The sequence below is a fragment of the Triturus cristatus genome, chromosome 6, assembly GCF_964204655.1.
Source record: "Triturus cristatus chromosome 6, aTriCri1.1, whole genome shotgun sequence".
Taxonomy (NCBI): Eukaryota; Metazoa; Chordata; class Amphibia; order Caudata; family Salamandridae; genus Triturus; species Triturus cristatus.
Genome location: NC_140589.1, coordinates 419440853 through 419464228, shown reverse-complemented (window position 1 = coordinate 419464228; position 23376 = coordinate 419440853).

The following is a 23376-nucleotide window of genomic DNA, read 5'->3' as shown; positions in this document are numbered from 1 at the left end:
GCAGTGCATTGCGGGAGCGCGAGTTATAGTTAGCTGAACTAACTATAACGGGGGAATATCAATGGTTTTGTACGAGTGAAAAGTCCAGCTAACAATAACGCCCCTGAAACCTATGTTTTTTTCAGTGAATTTCTAAGGTTTTTTAAATGCTGATTCCTAACTATAACGTGCCTGAAACCTATGTTTTTTTCAGTGAATTTCAAAGGTTTTTTAAATGCTAATTTCTAACTATGCCTACAGAGATAGGACATGTGAAAAAAGAAGAAAAAACGCACAGAAAGAAAAAAAAGAAATGCAGAAAGACGCAACAGAAGTCCTCAAATACGAAGAAAAGTGCAGGAAGAAGGATAACGTGCAGAAAGAACAAACAGAAGAGCAGAAAGAAGCCTTGTTGCAAAATCATCCTGTACCCTCAACTTTTTCAGACGGATACTGGTGGTAACTGAGTCTGACTAACCAGTCCTAGAGTCAGTGCTAAGTTAAAAGACACTCAGAATACAGTGAAAATACCTACATACACTAGGGAACACTATGCGTTGGGGTCCCCCTGTGATTAGCATGACCTCCTTTGTAAGCCCCTAGTATATAAGAGGCCAGGGGATTAAAACTACCTCTTAAAACGCGCCACAGGGCGTATTTGCACACGTCACCTCAGGCCCCGTCCCCTCCCTTCCCCACTGTGTAAACACACCCTATGGCTGTTTTAAGTTGGGAGATTAAGTCCCCATGAATCCTGAGGGTCCCTAGGGTCCAACTAGACCACTAGGTACCTCAGGTAAGCGCCACAGGGCTGTGTTGCAGAGTGATGTAAAAAGTGGCACGGCCTAGACCACCTCTCTGCAACGCAGCGCAGTGGCACTTACTGGAAGCACCTGGTGGGCTAGTTGGCCCCCATGGTCCCTCAGGTTTGAAGGGGAATTATTTCCCGAACTTAAAACGCGCCACAGGGCGTGTTTGCACACGTTAACTCAGGCCCCGTCCACTCCCTTCACCACTGTGTAAACACGCCCTGTGGCCGTTTTTAGTTGGGAGATTAAGTCCCCTTGAATCCTAAGGGTCCCTAGGGTCAAACTAGCCCACTAGGTACCTCCAGTAAGCGCCACAGAGCTGCGTTGCATAGAGGTGTAAAAAGGGGCGTGGCCTCAGAACACCTGTCTGCAACGCAGCTCCCTGGCGCATACTGGAGATACCTGTTGGGCTAGTTGGCCCTCAGTGACCCTCAGTATTGAAGGGGAATTAATTCCCCAACTTACAACTGGCCAGGGGGCGCATTTGCAGAGTGCTGCAAGGAGGGGGTGTGGCCTCCGGCGCGATGCCGGTCTTTTATTTATTTTATTTTTTTAAGAAGGAGGGCTGTGTGGCTCCCCTTCTTTTTCTAATTTATTGGCCCTGGGGACCCCATCCCCCAGGGCCTGCACCCTCATTTTTTTGGTTGAAAAAAATTAATTTGGAAGGGGGCAGCGTGGCCTCCTCCCAAGGCCTTAATCGGCCCTGGGGACCCCAACCCCCGGGTCATGGCCTTTTTTTTAAAAAAAAATCTTTAGGGCCACTTATGGCCCCGGGGACTCTATCCCCCGGGGCCGGCCTTTGTTTTTTTATAATTTTAAAAAATATATATTTATAGAAACACCTAGGACATGCTGGACAAACCGTATGTACCTATCACCATGACGATTTGCGTGATATTCATTAAAAGGCGACTATGCATACAATGAATCCACGTGGAATGTATTTACACCGCTAGCGAAGCTCTGACGTGTCTGACGCCCTACCGTGCCTAATCCCGGTGCCACCGCCGGTGGGTACTCTCCAAGTAGACACCCTTGTCGTTTATTTATACAAACATGGGTAGCTATTGACGGGCACATTTAATACAAATGCACACCAAGCCATTCAAAGGGGATTCGACAAAAATTCGACCAAACTATGCAAGAAACCCCCCTCACGGTTAATAAAAGACACATCCACCGCCGGAAGTGTAATACTTTTTATTTTACTCTCTGGAAAGGAGACGAACCTCACTTGAGAGTCACAGCGTGCTCCTGGCTGAGCCCAATGCTGTGTTACACCCACCAGTGCCCGCCGAGTGCCACACACCTCTGTGTTGTATTCCACCAGCTAGTGCGTATGCCATGACACTCTCTAGCCCATGTGCACTGTAACACCACCCCGTGAATATGTCATGCCACACTTGCCTTCGCACGGGTTATATTGCCCCATCTAACGTGCCTTCCTCGATACCTATGTTATAAAGCACAGCGCTATGCCATACATATTACAATCTGGGATCCATATCTTTGTCACAGTGCATATGCAACGTTACACTAGTTAGGTTACACAACACTGCCCTGTGCATATTACACTCCAAGGCGCATATCACATAGCACGCGCTAGTGCCTGTGCTATCTTGCGCTCTCCAATCAATCTGTCATTGCGCACAAAGAATCTTGGTGTTTGCGTTCGCAAAACTGACTTCACCTATGTTGGAGAGGTGTCCGCAGCAAAAAGTAGCGAATCGCTAATTTAGCGATTAGCAATTTAGCGTAAAGCTGATTTTGCGAATAATTTAGCATAATCGCAGTCTGCGTCGCAGTATTTGTGGAAATCGCAATTACCGACATCGCAAATTGCGAAATCGCTAAATCAGATTTTCAAAAAATTCGCAAATAGCGATTCCTCAATATTCGCAGTTTAGCACTTCTCAATTACCACCAACTCTGAGCAGGTGGTAACCAAGTGCAACCTATTTAAACAGGCCCACAATGCCACAGGGACTTCCCACCATGGCTGGGCTGTACGTGATAGCCAGGAGGCTGCGAATCAGGGATGCCATGCAGAGAAGGAGACACCAAGAAAGGATTTACAGAGCACGCCTCACCCTCTTCCAACTGACCGATGAGGAGATCCATGTGAACTACAGGCTGCACCCACACAGCATCCTGGATTTAATAGAGGAGCTGACACCCATACTTCAACACCCCACACGCAGGGCACACTCCATTCCCACCCATGTGCAGGTGCTGTGCTCACTGCACCTCCTGGCATCAGGGAGTTTTCAGGGGGTCATTTCCACAGCAGGTGGTGTCTCGCAAAGTGCACTGTCGTGCTTCCTCCATGCTTTCTTGGATGCAATGGTACAGAGGCTGCATCACCACATACAATTTCCTAGCACACCACAGGCACTAGATCAGACCAAGCAGGATTTCTACCAAATTGCCCAATTCCCCCATGTCATTGGCTGCGTAGATGGGACCCATGTCGCAATCTCTCCCCATCACATAACGAGTATATATTTCGCAACAGAAAGTCATATCATTCCCTGAACCTCCAGGTAGTGTGCAATGCCCAACATATAATCACTGATATTGTGGCCAAATACCCTGGAAGCACACACGACTAATTTATGTTTCGCCACTGTGCATTACATCGAAGACTCACAAATGGTGATTTTGGAGAGGGCTACCTGCTAGGTAAATGCATGCCAAACACACACAGAGGCAGTAGAGTGATGCTGTGGCAGGACACTATTGACCCTGAATCTGCTTATGCCCCACAGGTGACAGTGCGTATGCTGTACAAGACTACATCCTCACACCGTACCTGAATCCAGCTACTGCAGGTGAGAGGAGGTACAACAGCGCACTCAGAGCCACACGCTGTGCCATTGAGAGGACCTTTGGAATCCTTTTTTTAAGTTTAAAGAGGATTTTAATGAAGACCAAAAAAGTTCCAGTACAATAGTAATATACATTTTGTAGGAGAGAATAAATTGCAAGACATTTCAGAAAAAATAAAAAGGAGTAGAGAGAAAGAGAGAGAAGAAAAGAAGAAAAGAAAAAGGGGTATCATCAGAAACATATTACAACAATATATAATAAATAATTGGCAGAATAAAGAAAAAATACAACTTCATTATGCAGGAATTAATAATTCAACAAGAGATAGAAACAAAGCTAGCAATCTTCATACATTAATAATATCAGAATCATTAATAATGACAAGAAAATCAAGGAGGTTTAGATACTTCCTCCCTGCAAGGGTTATGTAAAGGAAGGGGTTGGGCAGAGAAGTTCAGAAAGGAGGTAATGGGTAACCATAATAAGTCCCTTTTAATCGCAAGGGAAATAGGGTGAACATAAGCCCTATCTAGTCTATGATTATAGCAAACCCCATACCACCAGGCTTGATATGAAATAAGGGAGGTATCCTTCCAAGCTTTCGTGATCTGTTGAAATGCTACAGCAAGAAGGAGATCAACAATGGAGGTATTAGCACTGGAGGAGGACCATATTTGTGAAAGACTACCAAGAAAAATATGAGAAAGAGAGAAGGGGAAATTGGTGGAGAAAATGGAATTAATTTGATGCCATACTTTGCACCAGAAAAGGTGAACAGCAGGACAAGTAAACAACATATGTTTAAGATCAGCCACCAAAGCCGAACAGGACCAACAGATAGACGGGATAGAAGAGTCAATGTGATGTAGTTTGCATGGGGTAAATAAAAGTCTATTGTATATAAAAAAAAGAGTTTGGGTTGTATTTGCCGCTCTAGATGATTTCCTGATTTTAATCCAAATGTTATCCCAGGCAGAGAGAGGAAAACAATCATCTAAATCTGATTCCCAGGCACACTCCACAGCAGACTTCACTCGATGAGCAGACGAATCTCGCAATTTTTTGTAAATTTGAGAAGCAGATGGGGAAGAGTGTAAAAATGGTAAGGAAATGAGAGAAGAATTATATTGAATGGACGTACCTGTAAGAGCATCATAAGCAGCTTGAACCGCCGTTCTTAATAGAGTATATTTGGGATAAGAAGTGAGAGGGAGAGAGAAACGATCTTGAAGAACAGAAAAGGGGATAAAAGAACCATCGTGAAAAAGCTGATAAGTCCATTTAATACCAAGAGATAACCAGTCACTCCAAAAAATAGATCTATTTTTAATTTTGATAAGAGAATTATACCAAATAGGAGATTGTAAAAAACAAGCACGGTCATCTAAGTTATGCAAAATGATAGGTTGAAAGGTCTTGCGAACATGTTGAAGGATGGGAAGAGAACATTTCTTTGGAGCTTGTGACAATGAAACAAATTCTTCAAACGTAAAGGGATGAAAAAAGGAGGATTCAACTTCTACCCACAAAGGGCGGGAAGAGGGATCAGGAAGATGATCAGAAAGGAAAGAGGTAGAGTGAGTGAGAAAAAAGGAAGTATCATATGAGGAAAAGTCAGGAAAATTAACACCACCTAAATGTTTAGGAGATTTAAGTTTAGAAAAAGACATTCTGGCAGTTTTGTTTTGCCATAAAAATTTAGATAATATGGAGTATATGCTTTTGTAATAAGATTTGGGGATGTTAACCGGAAGATTCGACAAGAGAAATAAGACTACCGGAACCAACATCATTTTGATAGAATCTGATCTACCCCACCAAGATAAGAACAAGGGATGCCATTGTTTCGTAGAGGCAGTAAGGGCTGATATAAAATTTTTAAGGTTCAAAGCCACAGTATCCTTAATAGAAGGTGTAAACCAAAGACCAAGATATTTAATTTTATTTGGACTCCAATGGAAGGAGGAAGCTAAGAAGTCAGCACGAAAACAGAATTTATTAAGAGGAAGGATTTCGCATTTGTCTACATTAAGCTTATAGCCAGACACTGATGCATAGTTCGAAACCTCTAATAAAAATGATGGGAGAGACGTATGAGGGTTCGAGATAAATAAAAGAATATCATCTGCGTATGCAGAGATCTTTAATTGTGTAGCACCATAATGGAAACCAGAAATTTCATCGTTCATACGAATCTTAGTTAAGAAAGGTTCTAATGCTAAAAAAAATAGAAGTGGAGAAAGCGGACAACCCTGCCGGACACCACGAAGAAGAGGAAAGGAGGAAGAGACGAGGCCATTGGCCAAAATAAAGGACCGAGGAGAAGAGTAGAGCATTGAGACATATGAAAGGAACTTAGGGCCAAAACCGAACCAAGAAAGGGAAGAAAAAATAAATTGCCAATTGACTCTGTCAAAAGCTTTCTCAGCGTCCAATGCAACAGCTGCCAATGAAGTCTTATGCGAATGAGATTTACTTAGGACATTAAAGAAGAGACGGGTATTATCAGATAGATGACGTCCTTTGATAAAACCACATTGTTCTTTAGCGATTAATTGTGGAAGAACTTTTTCTAAACGAAGTGCAAGAATCTTGGCAAAAATGTTATAATCTAGATTAATTAAGGAAATGGGCCTATAATTCTTACAAAAAGTGTGATCTTTACCATCTTTAGGGAGAAGACAAATAAGGGCTTCCTGAAAGGTGCCCTCAGATTGCTGAGATGCAATAAAGGATGAAAATAGTTGATGAATTCTTGGAAGAAGTAGGGAGGAAAAATGGGAATAAAATTCTATAGTAAACCCATCGGGGCCAGAGGCCTTACCCCTCTTTAGAACTTGAATAGCCTCCAGAATATCTTTATGCGTGATATCAGCAACCTCTGAAGAGGAAGGTGGATAAATGGAGGATAAATATCGAGTAATTTCAGACAAGACAGGAGAGGACTCAGGAGTATATAAACGTTGATAAAAATCCGTGAATTCAGTTAAAATATCCTCGTCTTTATGAACCACAACATTAGAGGAAGTAACAATGGATTCAATTTTAGTACGCTCCTTCTTAACTTTGAGGTATCTAGCTAAAAGATTACCGGCCTTATTTTGTGCGGTGTAGTATTTAGCACTAGACTTCAGTAAAAACAAATTGGCAGAGTCAGTAGAAATTTTATTAAAGGAAAGTTTAGCCTTAATAAGATCATCCAGGTCAGATTGTTTCTTAGAGAGGTAAAAAGCGGCTCCGTCATGAGCACAGACCCGCCGCGCTGCCCCCCTGCCCCCCCCAGCGCTGCAGCGGAATGTCCGCAGCAGCGAAGGGGTTAATAGTCCCTGCATGCACATGTTTGTGTCACAGTGCACTAACTACCATCAGCCATTGAGTCATTATGGACTGTATTGCGTCACACATGGCCATTAGTCCCTTGTGGCCCTTCACCTCCTCCGTGCACGGCCTGTTGAGCCTCGCTGTGCCTGCGCAGTGCCCTCCCTGGAGTCATCATCCACTCTGCCCTGGCGTGCACTCCGGCGTTTGTCCTGTGGAATTGGGGGAGTGATGCTGCTCCTGCTTGATTGTTCATCAGTGTCCATGGCACCAAGTGTGACTATGCCACCTGTGGCAGTTGCGCGCATCTTGTCCAACGCATGTGTAACTTGCACCAGGACACTGCCAACGTCCTGGCAGCAGTGGGCCATCTCGCGCTGCATGCTGACACATCTTCTGGCCAGCAGCAATGTGGCGGTTGACTGGTGGTTCACTGCCCTGGTGTATAGGTCCAGCCGTGTGTGTAGGCTTTCGTCTCTCCCGGCGCCGGGCTGCCCTGTCCCTCGCGATCTCCCTGCACAGGCCCTCCAATGCACCAGTCATGGCCATTACACCTGCACACAACTCGGTCATGTTGTGGTTATGTGCAGCCATTTGCCGTTGGATTGACCGTATCCCCTTTACTTGCAGGCGCAGTTGCTTGAGCATGCTGCCCTCAAGGCCCGAGAACACCGTGTCCTCTTCCCCAGGAGCAGTGCTGGTGGACGGGCGTGCCATGCGTCTCATCCCTCTCCCTACTCTGGAGTGTTCAGGGGACTGTGGTTGGTGCTGTTCTGCACGCTGCCTGTGCACTGGCTGTTGCTCCTCTGCTGTGTCTGGTGCCTGTGCCTCCAACAGTGGTAGTGGTGGTACAACATTGCGGCGCCTGCATGGTGCTGTGCCTGCAGTTCTGGCTTCGCCCTGCTCCTCCTGGCCTGCCTCGTCTTCCATCTCAGCTGTTGCCTCGCATTCAGCCTCACTATCCTGTGTTGGTGGTGGTGCTGTGGATTGAATGGCACACATTAGTTCTGTGTCCTGTGTGGCATTTGTAATGCATTAGTTTTACACAATAAATTCACATGGGTACTATCTGTCTTTGTCACTATCTGCATGATGGAGTCCTCCCTATTCCACCTGGCTGTGTCTCACTGGCACAGTTATCAGTGCATGTGACTACGTCTCCCATAATGCATTTCTGGGTGTGCTGTGTGACATGTACTGGAGTTGCAGTCAGGTTGCCTTTTGGGGGTTGGGGGTGGGTTGGGGGTGTATCAGGGTGTTTTGGCATGCATCTTACCTTGTCTGGTGTTTGCGTGTTCTGAGCTGTCCAGGTCAGCCACTCCACTCACACTCTCAGGCTGCAGTGTGCCCTCCACCAGCTCCTCCAAGGGCGTTGGTTCTGTTGCAGTGGAAGGCCCCCCACCAGTTTTTTTGGCCTCTGCAAGTCTTGTGGCCACCCTCTCCTTTGACCTCTGCCGCATGTCATACCACCTTTTTCGTAGGTTCTCGAGTCGACACTGCGGTGTGTGACACCAATGGCATTGACTTTCTCTTGGATGTAACTCCATATCTTGCGCTTTCTGGCCTCTGGAACTCGTAGGGAACATTTCCCAAAAAGGAGATCATGGCTGGTGACAACCTCCTGTGTGAGGACCTCCAGCTCCCTGTCACTGAATTTATGTTTCCTCTTCATTGCTGGTTCATCATGCTGCTTCTCAGGCCCCTGGGACTCCATTTGGCTTGTTTCCAAAAGCTGTGCAAAACTGTTCTCCTCTCCACACAGGCTCTGACACAGCTACTGGCTCAATCACAGCTGCAGGCAATCAGGTGCAGCATGGGCAGTCACACTTCCTGGGTGTGATGTCATCATTCTGCACCTGAATAGCAGATTCCCATTTTTGCGATTCCTTATTTGCGATTTCGCAGTTAAGGAATCGCTATTTGGGTAATCGCAATAATATTCTGCGATTTTTTGGGAATCACTAAATAATAGCGAAATTATACCTACATCGGAATTTGTGATTCCAAAATTGCGATTCGCTAAAAAACGCAATTTGAGAATCGCAAATTCGGTTCTACCTACATATGGCCCCATGTTCTTTATAACGCTGCGTCCACCTACCCTTTTCACGGACATTACATTTTGCGATGGGGGGTGGAGGGTCAGGGGGTGTTTCTGCCAAGTGAGCCCGGAGTCACAGTCACAAACATCCTCTTCTTCCTGAATGAAAGTGAGATTATGCTGCATACTTGTTCATATTTTAAGTAGTTCGCACAGACACAGATTTTAAAAACATTAAAGTTCCTAATACCCACTTTCTCTGAACAGTTAGCTTGCTGCCCCATCCACCTCCTCCCTATCCTCTGTTGTCTGAATCCATGGACTAGCCTCCTCCCTCCTGCCATGCATGGTCTGATGTGCTGCCACTGCCCTCCATTTAGCATGATGTACCAGTCCACCTTTCCTGCCCACCATTGCCCAATTCTATGGCCCATCATTGACCTCCTGCTTAGCCTCTGTGCTTAGCTTGCTGCCCCTATTCTCCTTCCCCCTGCCCTCCAATGTCTTTGTGCATGCCCCTGCTCCATCCTTTTTGCCCACCATGTTCCATGGACCTGCCACACCTATCTACTCTGAGTGTTCTGTTGAGCTGCCACTCCCCTCCCACCTGCCTAGCATTGTCAGATGACTGTAACCTGTCCCTGCCACCTCCACCCTGCCTGTCCACATGCCATGCCCCTATCCCCTTCCTTCTGTCCTCCATGGTTCATTTTACTGCCACACCCTTCTGCCCTCCCTGGTCTGTTGTGCTGCAACTGCTCCTCCTGCCTGCCCCACGCAGTCTGTTTTGAGGCCCTTCCCCTGAACTCTCTTGCCTGTGCCCAGGTCCTGACCCTCCCTTCTATCCTCCATGGTCCTTTGTGCATTCCCCTGCACCCTCCTTCTTGCCCATCATAGCCATTGTGCTGCCACTAACCCTCCCGCTTGCCATGCATGGTCTTCTGTGCTGCCATGGTCCCTCCCACCTTCCCTGTGTGGTCAGCTAGCTGCCCCTGACCCCCTCCCACATTCCCTCCATGGTCTGTGTATATGCCATCATAGTCTCGCTGTTGCTCTCCATGGTGTGTCTTGTTTCTAGTGCCCATCCTGCCTGACCGCCATGGTCATCTTGCTGCTCTTGCCCTGCCCCCTTGTCCCCAGCCCTCTGTTTCCATGTGCAGATCCCTATTCCCTCCCTCCTGGCTTGTCTGTTCCATTGTAATGCCCTTGATCAATCCCTCCTGCCCTTTATGGTCTGTTATGCTGCAGCTTTCTCTCCTGTCTGGCCATTATGGTCAGCTAGCTACCATTGCCTCTTTCCCCTCTGTTCTCTGTTGTCCATGGGCATGGTCCTGTCCCCTCCCTATTGCTTTCTATGGATTGTTGTGCTGCACTCCCGTCCCGCATGCCCTGTGTGGTGTATTGTGCTGCTGCAAACCCTGATTCCTGCCCTGTAGGGTCAGTTTGGTGCACCTCTCCATGTCCCTCCTGTCCTCTGTTATCCGAGTCTATGTACCTACCCCAATTCCTCCTGCCTACCATGATCCAATGTACCATACTTGCGAACATTTTGAACTTGGTAAGAGGGAGATTTTGAAAAAAAACTGGGGTATTGATTTTCCCCTTTGAGTTACATTGAAAAAGAGGAGATTGTAGACAGGAGACAGATCAAATAAAGCCCATTTGAGCTTAAAAACATTGGACGTTTCCTGGCTGAAACGGGTCTGTTGGCATGGATGGTTGTACTACCACTGCCTCTTCCTTCTGCCCACAATGGTCTATTATATTGCCACAGCCTCTCTTGCCAGTCCTGTATTGTTGGTTTGTTGCCCCTGCCCCCCTTTCCACTGCCCTCCATAGTCTGTTGTGCTGCCACTGCCCTTCCTGCCTGCCCAGTGTGGTCAAATTGTTGCCTCGGCACTCTCCTACCTGCCTTCAATTTTCAGAGTCCGCGCCCCTGGCCTAACATTCTATATTTATTACAAAAGTGTGGAACGCCTGACGTCATCTTAATGTAATCGAAACTGTAATACCTAGAGCATTTCCTTTAGAAATTACATATATGAGAGGGTCTTATTTGCATCGAAATTATGGTTAGTGCTCTAAAAAACTAAAATTAGGACATATTTTCTGAGTTTGCAAATAGCGACAAAGAACTTTTAAATGATTTGTAATCTTTATGTTTTTTTATCCAGTTGACCACTTGATTAAATGTTGCACTTAGGGGAGAGGATGTGGTGTTACTTCCAGAGCTGCAGACTTTGCAACTGGGAAACCAGGTTGGAGTTTCTGCTTCAGCTCAACATTCTGTGATTCTGGTCAAATCACTTAATCTCCCCATGTCTACAACCAAAACGAATTTGATCTTGTGTGATGTAACCAATGCTCATGTAAAGCACTCCAAAACCTGACAAGTCTGCACTATATAAAACTGCAAATACACCAAAAATATGTGTTTTGCACACTTCTGTCACTGTCATTGGGCTACATGTGGACTACATCTGGGTGATATTTGTGCTACATTTGGGCTCTTTTGCCTCTGGTGGGCATCTTGGGAGATTTATTTGTTATGAAGTTTCCAAATTTCCTCATTTACTGCAGTCTCCTCAGTAGGAAATACTTCCAGTTTTTTACTTTGGTTCCATCAAGAAGGCATTCAGATGTGTCACACATTTGCCATAAATTCTGAATGTTAGCACTCTAGTTGCTCATTAGATCACTGTAGTAAAGCTACTGCTCACCGGGGAAGTCTGCTGCTGGTATTCAAAGTGCATGTTTCAGTCTGCATGTCAGAATTGTTTTATGAAATAGAAGAGGATTTGAGAAGTCAAAATGTGCCCTAATTTTTCTTTCTGCAGCACTAATCATAATTTCTACGGCAAAATGAACCCCCTCATTCTGTTCCTTTGTAAATTAAATGTTTTAAGTGTTACCACTTTATTCCAATCAAGATGGCTTCAGGTTGCCATACTTTTGTCATAAGTAAGACTGTTAGCGCTCTAGTTGTTCGTTAGAACACTCTGGGACATTCTGTCATTGGGCTATACTTGGGCTACATCTGGGTGATATTTGGGCTACATTTGAAAGTGCATGTTTGAGTCTGCATGTCAGAATTTTTTAATGAAATAGAAGAGGATTTGAGAAGCCACTCAAAATGTGCCCTAATTTTTCTTTCTGCAGCACTAACCATACTTTCTATGGCAAAATGAACCCCCTCATTTTGTTCCTTTTTAAATTAAATGTTTTAAGAGTTACCAATTTATTCCAATCAAGATGGCTTCAGGTGTGCCATATGTTTGTCATAAGTAGGACTGTTAGAACTCTAGTTGTTCTTTGGAACACTCTGGGAAGCTGCAGTAGAACACAAAGGAATCAACTGACAGTCTCTGCCCTTGTTGGATGTACATGTTTTACTGAGAATGTCAGACTTCATTCTCACATGACTGAGAAAGATAATGTGAATTTACAGAAAATATACTCTCAGTTTAGCTTATAGATCACCTTCCAAACCTCTGTGGGAAAAGCATGAGAAAATAGTTTTCTCTCAAACATGATTCATGATATCACAGCAGGAGGCTTTTTCACATGTTAAAATCACCTTAGAACACACCACAATTCCCAAAATGAGTATGGTACCATCAACAAATGATTTATAACGTAACTAAAGTCTTAAAACCTTCTATTACCTGCAAGGCTTTTTAATGAGGTGCTATCATGTATATTGGTCCCAAGATGGCTGCCAACACTTCTTGGATGAAGTACTGACAGCCAATCAGATCTCACGATGAGATGTGTGGTTAGGCTCCGCCCAGATATATATGTGATTTTGATTTTGATGTTATCAGGAACTACTGAATGGATTTACACCATTTAAGCAAAAGGCACGAGTCTGAACTGCGGACTACCTCTTTGCCAAATTTGGTGTAATTCCGTTCAGCAGTTCGGGCTGTAGCTGCGTCAACAGGTCCTATGGGAAAATGCACAGGGAAAATGCGTTTTGGGACCCCACTTTTTTCTCGGCCCCCGCTTGACGAATCACCGTGAAATTTTCAGGATAGGAGCAGACCGGAGCTGGCCAAAAGTTTGGAAAATTTTGCGAAGATTCATCAATCGGCGCCAACGTTATTCCAAATAGAATGTTGCGGATTTCCTATGGAAAATAGGTCCTAACTATAACTACCTACTGGCGACTGCCAGTAGGTAATATATATTCAATGAAAAAAACATAGGTTTCAGGCACGTTATAGTTAGAAATTAGCATTTAAAAAACCTTAGAAATTCACTGAAAAAAACATAGGTTTTAGGGAAATTTATAGTTAGTTGGACATTTCACTCATACAAAACCAGAGAAATTCCCCTGTTATAGTTAGTTCATCTAACTATAACTTGCGCCCCCACAATGCATTGCTGATGACGTCACATATTACATCACTCACGACATGGTCAGTGACATCACTGATAACATCACTGATGACATCTCAAATGACATTGTGGAAATATGGATTTTTCTGGTCAGTTATGTCCCCTATCTTGGACCCCAACGGTTCTATGTACATGTCACATGTACATGTATGTTCCCTCCAGTTCCAGTTATAAAGACGCAAACACATGTGCGTCCACCGTCAACATGTCCTCTGTCAGATCCGCCATGAATAGGCCGGATATTCCATTCCTAAGTATGAAAAGCCACCGGCTCTATATGGTTCACTTATGCCATTTTACAGTCCAGGCAAGTAGGCCCTGATTCTGTCATCAAACTCTTCTTGCCTTCTGCCTCTGAAAGCTCCAGTCTGAGCCTGCATCTGTGACCATGAACTTTGTCTCATTCTCTGCGCGGCTCACGAAGCCTGACATCAGCCTATTCTCTGCCAAAAACTGTATTTCACCTTCGAATTATCTGCTTCCCCCTCAGCCGATGCATTCCTGCCTAGTAGTTTAAGTAAACATTCTTCCAGTTACCAAGCAAAAGGCCGGCTTCTCTGTCCTCATGCAAGTAATTCATAGCCTTGTTACCATGGAATATTCCTACCCCCTCGCATTTAGTGTAGACACTTAGACGCTTGTACATGCACGCACAGTCAGTATAGAATAGATTCTGTCCGAGAGGCCTTCTTTTATGGATAACATAGTTCTTTAAACATAGGATGTTAGATATGATTTGGGATTAGGTTGACTTGACCCCCCAGACTTCTTGTCTCCACACGTAGAGCTAAATGTCAAGTCCCCTTCACCCCCTAGTTACACGTCAATTACACGTCAGACTGCTGCACGCGCATCCATGCCAAGTATTATCTTATAGATCCACCTATACATGACATCACAACCAATTATGTTCCTTTTTTCGCCTTATTACACCCATTTCTGGTTACGCAGAACAACTCGTCATTTTCCTTATCAATTGTTACGCCTACTGCATTTACTTCATTGTCATGTATGTACTATAAAAGTCATTTCTTGTCAATAAAGTGTGTGCTTCACTTCCTGAACCTTCGTGGTGACGGAACATTGGGAGCAACCGATTATAATCGAATTAATGGAATAAAGCCCATTCCGAACCTCTAATACCACGGATTCTGCCTCTCATTTTATTGAGCTATTTTACTATGTTCCTGTATCAAATTCAGTCCCGGTAAAGGAGAAAATATTTACCACATGATGGCGCCCGAACAGGGACACTTTCTCATCTCACGCGCCGGCGGTGCGTTGCAGGCCCGGTCTCCTGCCACAGCTGGACGGACAATAACGCGTACCAGCAGGATTTCCTGTATCTCCCTCCGGTCAAGCGGGGGCGACTGAGACTGCGATCAACACCCAGACGAGGCGGTGAGAAGTGCGAAGTATCCCGACCAGAGCCTAGCTGAGAGAGCAAGATCCGAGGTATACAGAGACCCACCAGTCCGAAGTCAAGCCCAGTGTCCGACGAGTCGAGTCGAGTCGAGTCCAGTCCGGTTCAAGTTCAAGTTACTGAGGCCTTCCGTTTCCGAAGCTACCCGGTGAGTACCATTGCTGGGGAGGCATTTCTGACGTGCACATAGGTTGTGCCGGTCAAGACGGGTTTGGGTACACAAATCCGGTCTGCACTGTTTTAGCAGTGTATCTGTACTGTTTAGCAGTATATCAAGTATTCCGAAGTATTCCGAAGTGTCTAGTTATTGTCTAGTTATTGTCGAGAATTAAGCTTGGTGATCAGTTATGCAGACGATCATCATTGTTGTTTCAGTTAAAGGTTTAATGTTTAATGTTTAAAGTGTTTAAGTATGTTCTGTATATCGTGGTATGAATGACTGTTCATTATCGTGTTTATTGTATTAAGTCTGTTCAAATTCAAGTATCAGGTCAAAATCAAGTATAAGGTCAGTTCTCAATATGCCGCTCTTTTCGAAATTAAGACAGATCACTACAAGAAAAGGGGTTCTCGAAGAAGCCGTCCCTATTCCTCCTAGGGACACTCCAGGGCACTTTATGTATCACAAACATGGCTTAGACGCTATATTATTTCTTGATTTATGGGTAGACTATACCAAGGGATTACCAGAAAGTCAGAGGTGGCCCACAGCGGGGACCTGGGATGCAGAGTGCATCATGAAAGTCGAGGAAGAGTTATGGAAAAGGAAAGTCAGACAGTCACAGAAAGACGCCGTTGAATTATGGCGTAAAGAATCACATAGACGAACAGAAAAAGCACGTAGACAGGAAGAGAAGAGTAAAGAGAATTCCAATAAAGTTCGAGAGAATCTATTAATTGAGGAAGGTATCCGAGTGAAATCAGAACAAGTAGACAGACAAAGAAATGCCCTTATGAATGGTATGTATCCCCTTCTGGCCGAAGGATTACCTAAGGCTACTCCAGAAACACCAAAAGACTTGCCAACCCCATTGTTCCCAATAAAGGTACATCCTAAGGGGCATCCTAGAACCGCAGAAGATGTTTTTCTTTCCTCATATTTAGATGACGCAGCTCCCGAGTATGCTAATTCCGCCCCACATAGACCGCATACCAGGGAGGTTCAACGCCAAGATCCAGTGCCCGTATCCCTACAGCAACAAATCGAGTCACAAGTTCCGGCAAGCACATCTGTTTCTGTATCCGCTCCTACAGCTACTTCTATGGCTGTGTCCACACCTGTAGTTGCTGTGTCACGTTCGACGAATCCTTTTACACCCGACGCCCCAGATGGGGCCGCGGGAGGAGCTACCAATATCTTTTCTACGTCACCCAGAATAAATAAACTTACTTTTCAAGAGTCAGCGCATTCACGTACACCCAAACTCCTTAGTGCCCGTGCGCTTAAGGAACTTCTTATAGATTGTAGATATGACCCGGTGCCTGGAAAGGAGGACGAAATGACCCTAGCATCATTGCGTATCAGACGAGCCGCAGTGTATTTAGCGAAGTTACCAGGAATGACTGCGCATCTAGATAATATATATCATTTTGTCCAAACAGGGCGAGATCCAGAATGTATTTACAGAGCTATGGAATACCAGAAAGTAGAGATACAGGGGGAACTGTTACGTTTCCTCATAAACTGTGTGATCAGAAATCAAGACCGACCGGGGGTAGACCCGGAAGTAATGAAAATTCTTACAAGATGGAGCCAGAATATATCAGAAGGGAGACATGATAAACAAAATTGTATAATAGCCATGTGCCGAAAGATCCGTAAAGAAATAGAACGCCTACACGAAGAGCGATTAGAGGTAGACGAGTTCGAACAAAACGAGGAAGAAGGGTCAGGACTGCCCACAGGACAGTCGGACACCATAGCCTATGTAGGTAGAGGAAGATCTTGTAATAGGAATCAGACTAGATATCATACTGACTCAATACATCCGATATGTCCAGATAATAACAGGAATTTTCAAATACCTATAATTAATATAAGGTCTAACGAGCATTCGTTCCAAACCGCCGACAAACTACTCCGAGAACGAAGGGGTTATCATTTCCTCGATTCTATGGATGAACAAGATTTAGCCAGGGCAGCTGTCCATTGGGTGGACAGTCCCGGAAAATATAGTGATGATACAGTAGTACGCACATTTTTGAATCTTACCCCAGATGAACAAAGGTTAGCTGGGATTTACATGATTCAACAACTCATTATACTATATCGGAGTCAGCATTCGGACCCTGGTCCCTTGCCTGACATACTGACTGAATTACTTATGAATAAATGGAGAGGTCCAGGTACTGAATTAATTAAAGAAATTCTAGAATCAAGAAAGCAGTATATTCTTTTTGTATGTTCAGAACATGTTCCATTGTCCGTCAAGGAAAGAACTACGTATCACATAGATAGACAGAATCCCTTACGAGAAGTGCACCCAATAAAGGGTGAGGACAATCAGTTTAAACGCGTATTTGTATATACGCCCATATCGAAAATAGAATTGTTACAAATGAAGAAAGTGGTACCCAGTCATGACAAAGACCCAGCGGGTTTTCACCGAGAAATTAAAGACATGTTACTCATGGGAGAGTATACCTACCCCGACATTATGACAATATTAAAGGTATTGATGCCTGCTGGCATTTATGAAAAACTCAAGGAAAAAGAGTGGGAGGTAGGAGACCAAAAGATAGAATGGTCAGTGTTAGAAGCTGAAGAAAGGGCCCGAACTGCAGGAGCAGGGCTTGGGGACAAAACTAAGGCATTACCAGGATTACTAGTACAGGTACTGCCGCGTTTATTAACTACGAAAAAGGAAGATTGGGGTACAATTTCAGCCTGTAAGCAGAAGCAAGATGAAGACACTAGTGATTACTATGCCCGATTTGAAAAATGTTTTGGTATAAATAGTGGCATAAAAGCAAGTAGCGAATCATACCCACATCTGTTTGTAACAAAATTAGTAGAAAATGCTCTGCCCCCAGTAAAGAATAGAGTATTAAAATTCGAGAGTACCTGGCAAGGTAACACTCCATCACAAATGTTACAAATGTTACAGTACCATCACAATAGAATTAGAGAGGAACAAGAACACGAACACAGACGCATGAAAGACACGAAAATGAAAATGTTAGTTTCCCAGACAGTTCCAGCTGAAGGGCATAAAAGGGGTATGACACATTCCGATTCAGCAGGACCTGTAAAAGGGACATGCAATTATTGTAAAAAGCCAGGCCATTACGTACACGATTGTCCAGTTTTAAAACATAATATCGCCATAGGTAAAACACAAGAAAGAGGTAAAACACAAGAAAGATCACGGCCACTCAGACAAGATCAGAATGAACAAGGAGCTATGCAGCATGCCCAGGCCATGCCAGCCGCACAACAGCCAATACAGTTTGTGCCAGCTGCACCCCCATTGCCTGTTGCTGCCACACAAACAACAACACGACAAATGTATCAGACCGCACAGTATGAATATCCCGAGTATCAGCGTTACGCATGAACAAGCCTAGAGAGGGAAGTTGACTTACCCCTTATTGAAATCCCAGTAGACCAAGAAGGACCTTATGTACATAGTGTATTATTAGGCCAAGATAGAAAATTTCTACTCGATACAGGGGCAAGTCGAACGACCATAAAACGTAGTGAAGTTCCAGGGGCACCCCTCTCAGGCTCACAGAATATTTCCCTTGGTTTTTCAGGGAAACCTATTGTTAATGAAGTGTCACAACCTCTGCCACTTACGATAGGACCTTTGACCCGAACTACAGATTTATTGCTAACTAAATCATGTCCAGAAAATCTATTAGGAATAAAAACGTTAAAAGCTCTAGGAGCTATAATATGTTGTTCTCCGGAAGGAGTAAGATTGTTTTTACGTGATTTTAAAGGTCACTATGTATCTAGAGACATGGATCCCCGACTGCAGACTTTACCTACACGTCTATGGGCACAAGGCCCTACTGATGTTGGATGCATGAATATTACACCATATCGAGTCACATTAAAGGCAGGAGTGGTGCTACCACGAATGCGACAATACAAGTTACCACCAGATGCTGTAGTGGCTTTACTACAAATCATTGACGAGCTCATTGCCCAAGGAGTAGTTGTGGAAACAGACTCCAATATATGTAATTCACCGATAATACCGATTCTTAAACGAACAGATCCGAAGGCCCCGCCAGTATATCGATTGGTTGTTGATCTGCGCTAGTTAAACAAATGCATTGTGCCACAATTCCCTGTGGTCCCAGATATCTCGTCATTACTGACAGCTATTGATTCCGAAGCGACATTCTTCACTGTAATCGATCTCAAGAATGCCTTTTTCAGCGTCCCAATAGATCCAGAAAGCCAATATTTGTTCGGATTTAGTTTAAATGGACGTAGCTTTAAATTCTCACGCGCACCTCAAGGATTTACAGAAAGCCCCAGCATCTATAGCCAAGCACTGAAACGAGAACTTGACAGTATCCACATGCCAGTTAACACTGCTCTGCTTCAATACGTCGATGATCTGCTGATCACCGCCCGAAGCGAACCTGAATGTGAAAAAGCATCACTGACAGTTTTACAATTTCTAGCCGAAAAAGGACACAAGGTGTCCCCTTCTAAGCTGCAATTCTGTGTCCAGCGAGTTATTTATCTTGGACACTCGCTGTCCAAGGAGGGAAGGCAGCTTACACCAGACCGCATTCAGTTAATAGCTAACATGCCAATACCCAAGACACAAAAGGAGGTGCGGGCTTTCATAGGCCTCACTTCATACTGTAGACAGTGGATCCCGCAATATGCATTTCTAGCAAAACCACTCATTCAGTTGACAACCCAGGAGGCAGCCACATCGACTGTTCTCCCTTGGACTCAAGAACATACACAAGCTTTTGAAAGCCTAAAGAAAACTTTATGTCAAGCACCTGTTTTAGCAACACCATGTTACAGAAAACAGTTTACACTCTTTGTTACAGAACGCGAAGGTACTGCTTTGTCAGTACTCACACAGGATCAAGCAGGAGCACACAAACCATGTGCTTATTTTTCTAGTACATTAGATCCCGTAGCTCAGGCTTTGCCTGCATGTCTGAAATCAGTGGCAGCGGCAGCTTTAGCAATCATACAAAGCGATGCCATAGTGTTAGGACATCCATTGACAGTTCAAGTACCACACGCAGTAGAGGTTCTTATAAATAGAACACAAACACAACACTTGACCATAGCACGACTTACAGGGTATGAACTTACATTGTTTCAGCCACATATAGAAATAAGACGCTGTAACACATTGAATCCTGCCACACTTTTGCCAGTAACCGGAACAGACCCACTAGCCCATGACTGTATTGAAGTTATTACTGTAACGACAAAACCCAGACAAGACTTGACCGATGTTCCATTGTCAGATCCAGACTTGACATTTTATGTCGATGGTTCATGTATGAGAACAAGTACAGGAGAATTAGTGGCCGCTTATGCAGTCACAACAGATACTGAAGTCATTGAAACTAATCGTATAAATGCTTTGTCAGCTCAAGCCGCAGAGCTCATCGCTCTGACACAAGCCTGTATTCAAGCCACGAATAAAAAAGTCAACATATACACTGATTCACGTTATGCATTCGGAGTTGTACATGACTTCGGCGTGCTGTGGCGAGAGAGAGGTTATTTAACTTCCCACGGTGCCCACATTCAGCACGGACCCCTCATTCATGCCTTATTAGATGCAATACATCTACCTACTGCAATATCAATTATGAAATGTAAAGCTCATACGAAAGTTACTGATATCATTTCCCAAGGCAATGATCTAGCCGACAGAACGGCTAAACAGACTGCTCAAACTCAAACTCCCGACATGACAAAGACAATAGTCCCGATGCCGACACATTGTATGACAGTTAAAGATCCTACTCTTGACGTAATTGACATACAGACACATGCTACACCAGACGAAATAAAGAAATGGACTGAATTAGGAGGGATCCAAACGGACCAAGGATGGATGATGAAGGAAAAGTCTGTATGGTTCCTTCCTGATTCAATGGTCCAAGTTATAATTAACACTATACATAGTCCGGCACATCTAGGAGAAAAAGCTATGCTAGACAGCATTCAACACATTTGGTTTAATAAACATTTACGAGCAGCAGCCAAACAAAAGGTCCGTACCTGTATGATCTGTTGCCAGTTCAACCCAGGAAAAAGTGTTCCCGTAGAACAGGGTGGATTTCATCCTCCTGATCACCCTTTTGAAGTCCTACAGATGGATTATATCCAGATGGAACGATGTCGAGGATTCAAATATGTTCTCGTAGTTGTCTGCGCTCTGTCCCGTTGGACAGAGGCGTACCCGGTTTCAGATTACACTGCCCCGACTACTGCCAAACAGTTGGTTCGAGAATTCTTCCCACGATACGGTTTACCACGTGTTGTCTACTCAGATAACGGCCAGCCGTTCTCATCCGAATTAATGAAACATGTTTCACTTCTGCTAGGATATCAGTGGAAATTCCACTGTGTTCGACACCCCGAGGCAGCAGGTCTCGTGGAAAGACATAATCAGATACTGAAAATCAGACTGTCCAAAATATGCAGAGAGAAAGGGGTCGACTGGATAGTAGCATTACCAGTTGCACTCTTTTACATGAGAATGGTAGCACACTCTAGAACAGGGCTATCCCCGTATGAGGTGATCTTCGGTAGACCACCAAATATGTGGGGGACGCCTGTACCACGCAAAATAACTGATATTGACTGTAATATGCTGACAGATTACTTGGCTTCCTTGATGTCTGCACTACAATCTTGTCGTTCACAGGTTGCTGCAGCATTTCCCGACAACACTGAGGTGAAACCCCATGACGTAGTTCCGGGGGATTTTGTGTTTGTGAAAAATTTCGACCGAAAGACTCAGCTGGAGCCCAGGTGGAAGACACCCAAGTTGGTTCTGCTGACCACAAGAACAGCCGTGAAGATCGAGGGCCGCAAGGGTTGGATTCATTCAAGTCATATAAAGAAATATCATGGACAATACTCGGATATAGACATTGTGCCCTGCACTGCCTCACAGACTGATTCAAAACTTCCTTTGGTGGAAAAAACTGAAAGCGAACTTTACAAAGTTAAGTTACGGCCTAGGACGTCAGACGGTTTGATTGTTTAAGTCCTCTCCTAGGTGAAGCGGTTGAATCTGTCTCTGACATGTATCCTCTAGACCTGAATCATGAACAGTCGCGAAAAATGATGAAACGACAGGCGTATTGTAAATCACTGCGTAGCCATTGTATAGGGACATTATTAATTTTGTTTTCCTTAAGTCTTTTAATAATTATTACCAGTATGTTGTTGCACATATATTACCCTATTGCCAGAAATGTTCACAATGTTACTGCAGAACATTCTTTTAGTGACTTACCCCCGCATGAATTGTCCTATAGACTTGCGCTGCGCAATAACACTTTCATTAGTATGTTACATCATTCCCATCAGACTAGTAATGCTACTAATTGTTGGGTGTGTGGCCGACTCCCTCCCTATCAGAATTATGAAGGAGTCCTGCCATTCTTTCCACACCCATTTACACACAATGGCTCCTGTGGAGCATGGTTCAGTTTAATCAATTCCATAGACTCAGACACAGCAGTTTACCAAGATCATTGGATATGGGGAAACCTGAACCTAGTTTTACTCAAAGTCTGCTACCCTGACAAGGAGGGTCGCCCCAAAAGAACAGGAACTGATCTAGAAAATGAAGTGTATGGATTAGGTAATTTTACACCTAATCTCATGATTCTAAATGTCGTATCCGAAGTTGAGCTAGTCTTACCCACCATGTCAGTATTCCCAGCAAAAGGTGAATTGTGTGTAAGAAAGGTTGGTTCCATACATATGGGCCATAGTCAATGCACTACTACAGTAGAATTCAGTGATCAAGGCAAATCTTCATTCAGAGCTTCTCGCCACTCCTACTTTATATGTGGTCAGACTGCATATATGCGTCTACCTCTAGATTGGGATGGTACCTGCTACATAGCATTCCTTTTGCCACCTGTTTTCCTAGCTCCTCCTGATTATTATAGAAATATTCATTTAGTACACAATAGAGAGCGGAGAGATCTCCCAATTGTCGATTATACTGAGACGGCATGGGACAAGTATGTAGATTTCAATAAAGGCATCTTTCCCTATATAGGTACAGTTACCAATAGTAAGCTGATACGTAGATTAACTAGAACCCTTGAAGCAGTAGTGAATGAAACTATTTCCGCCTTAGGCAATTTAACAGAAGAGCAGTCTGCTATGCGGATTGTTGTGCTTCAAAATCGTCTTGTCCTTGACGTCATCCTGGCTGATAGAGGCGGAGCTTGTAGGGTCATCGGATCAAGCTGCTGCGTATTCATACCAGAAAATTCGCCATCTGTATATAAAGCTATAACTCGCCTTCACAAGATTGTAAGCCAGATGCACCAGAACCCAGGCACTTGGACTTGGTCCAGTTGGTTTTGGAATGTGATATCAGCCT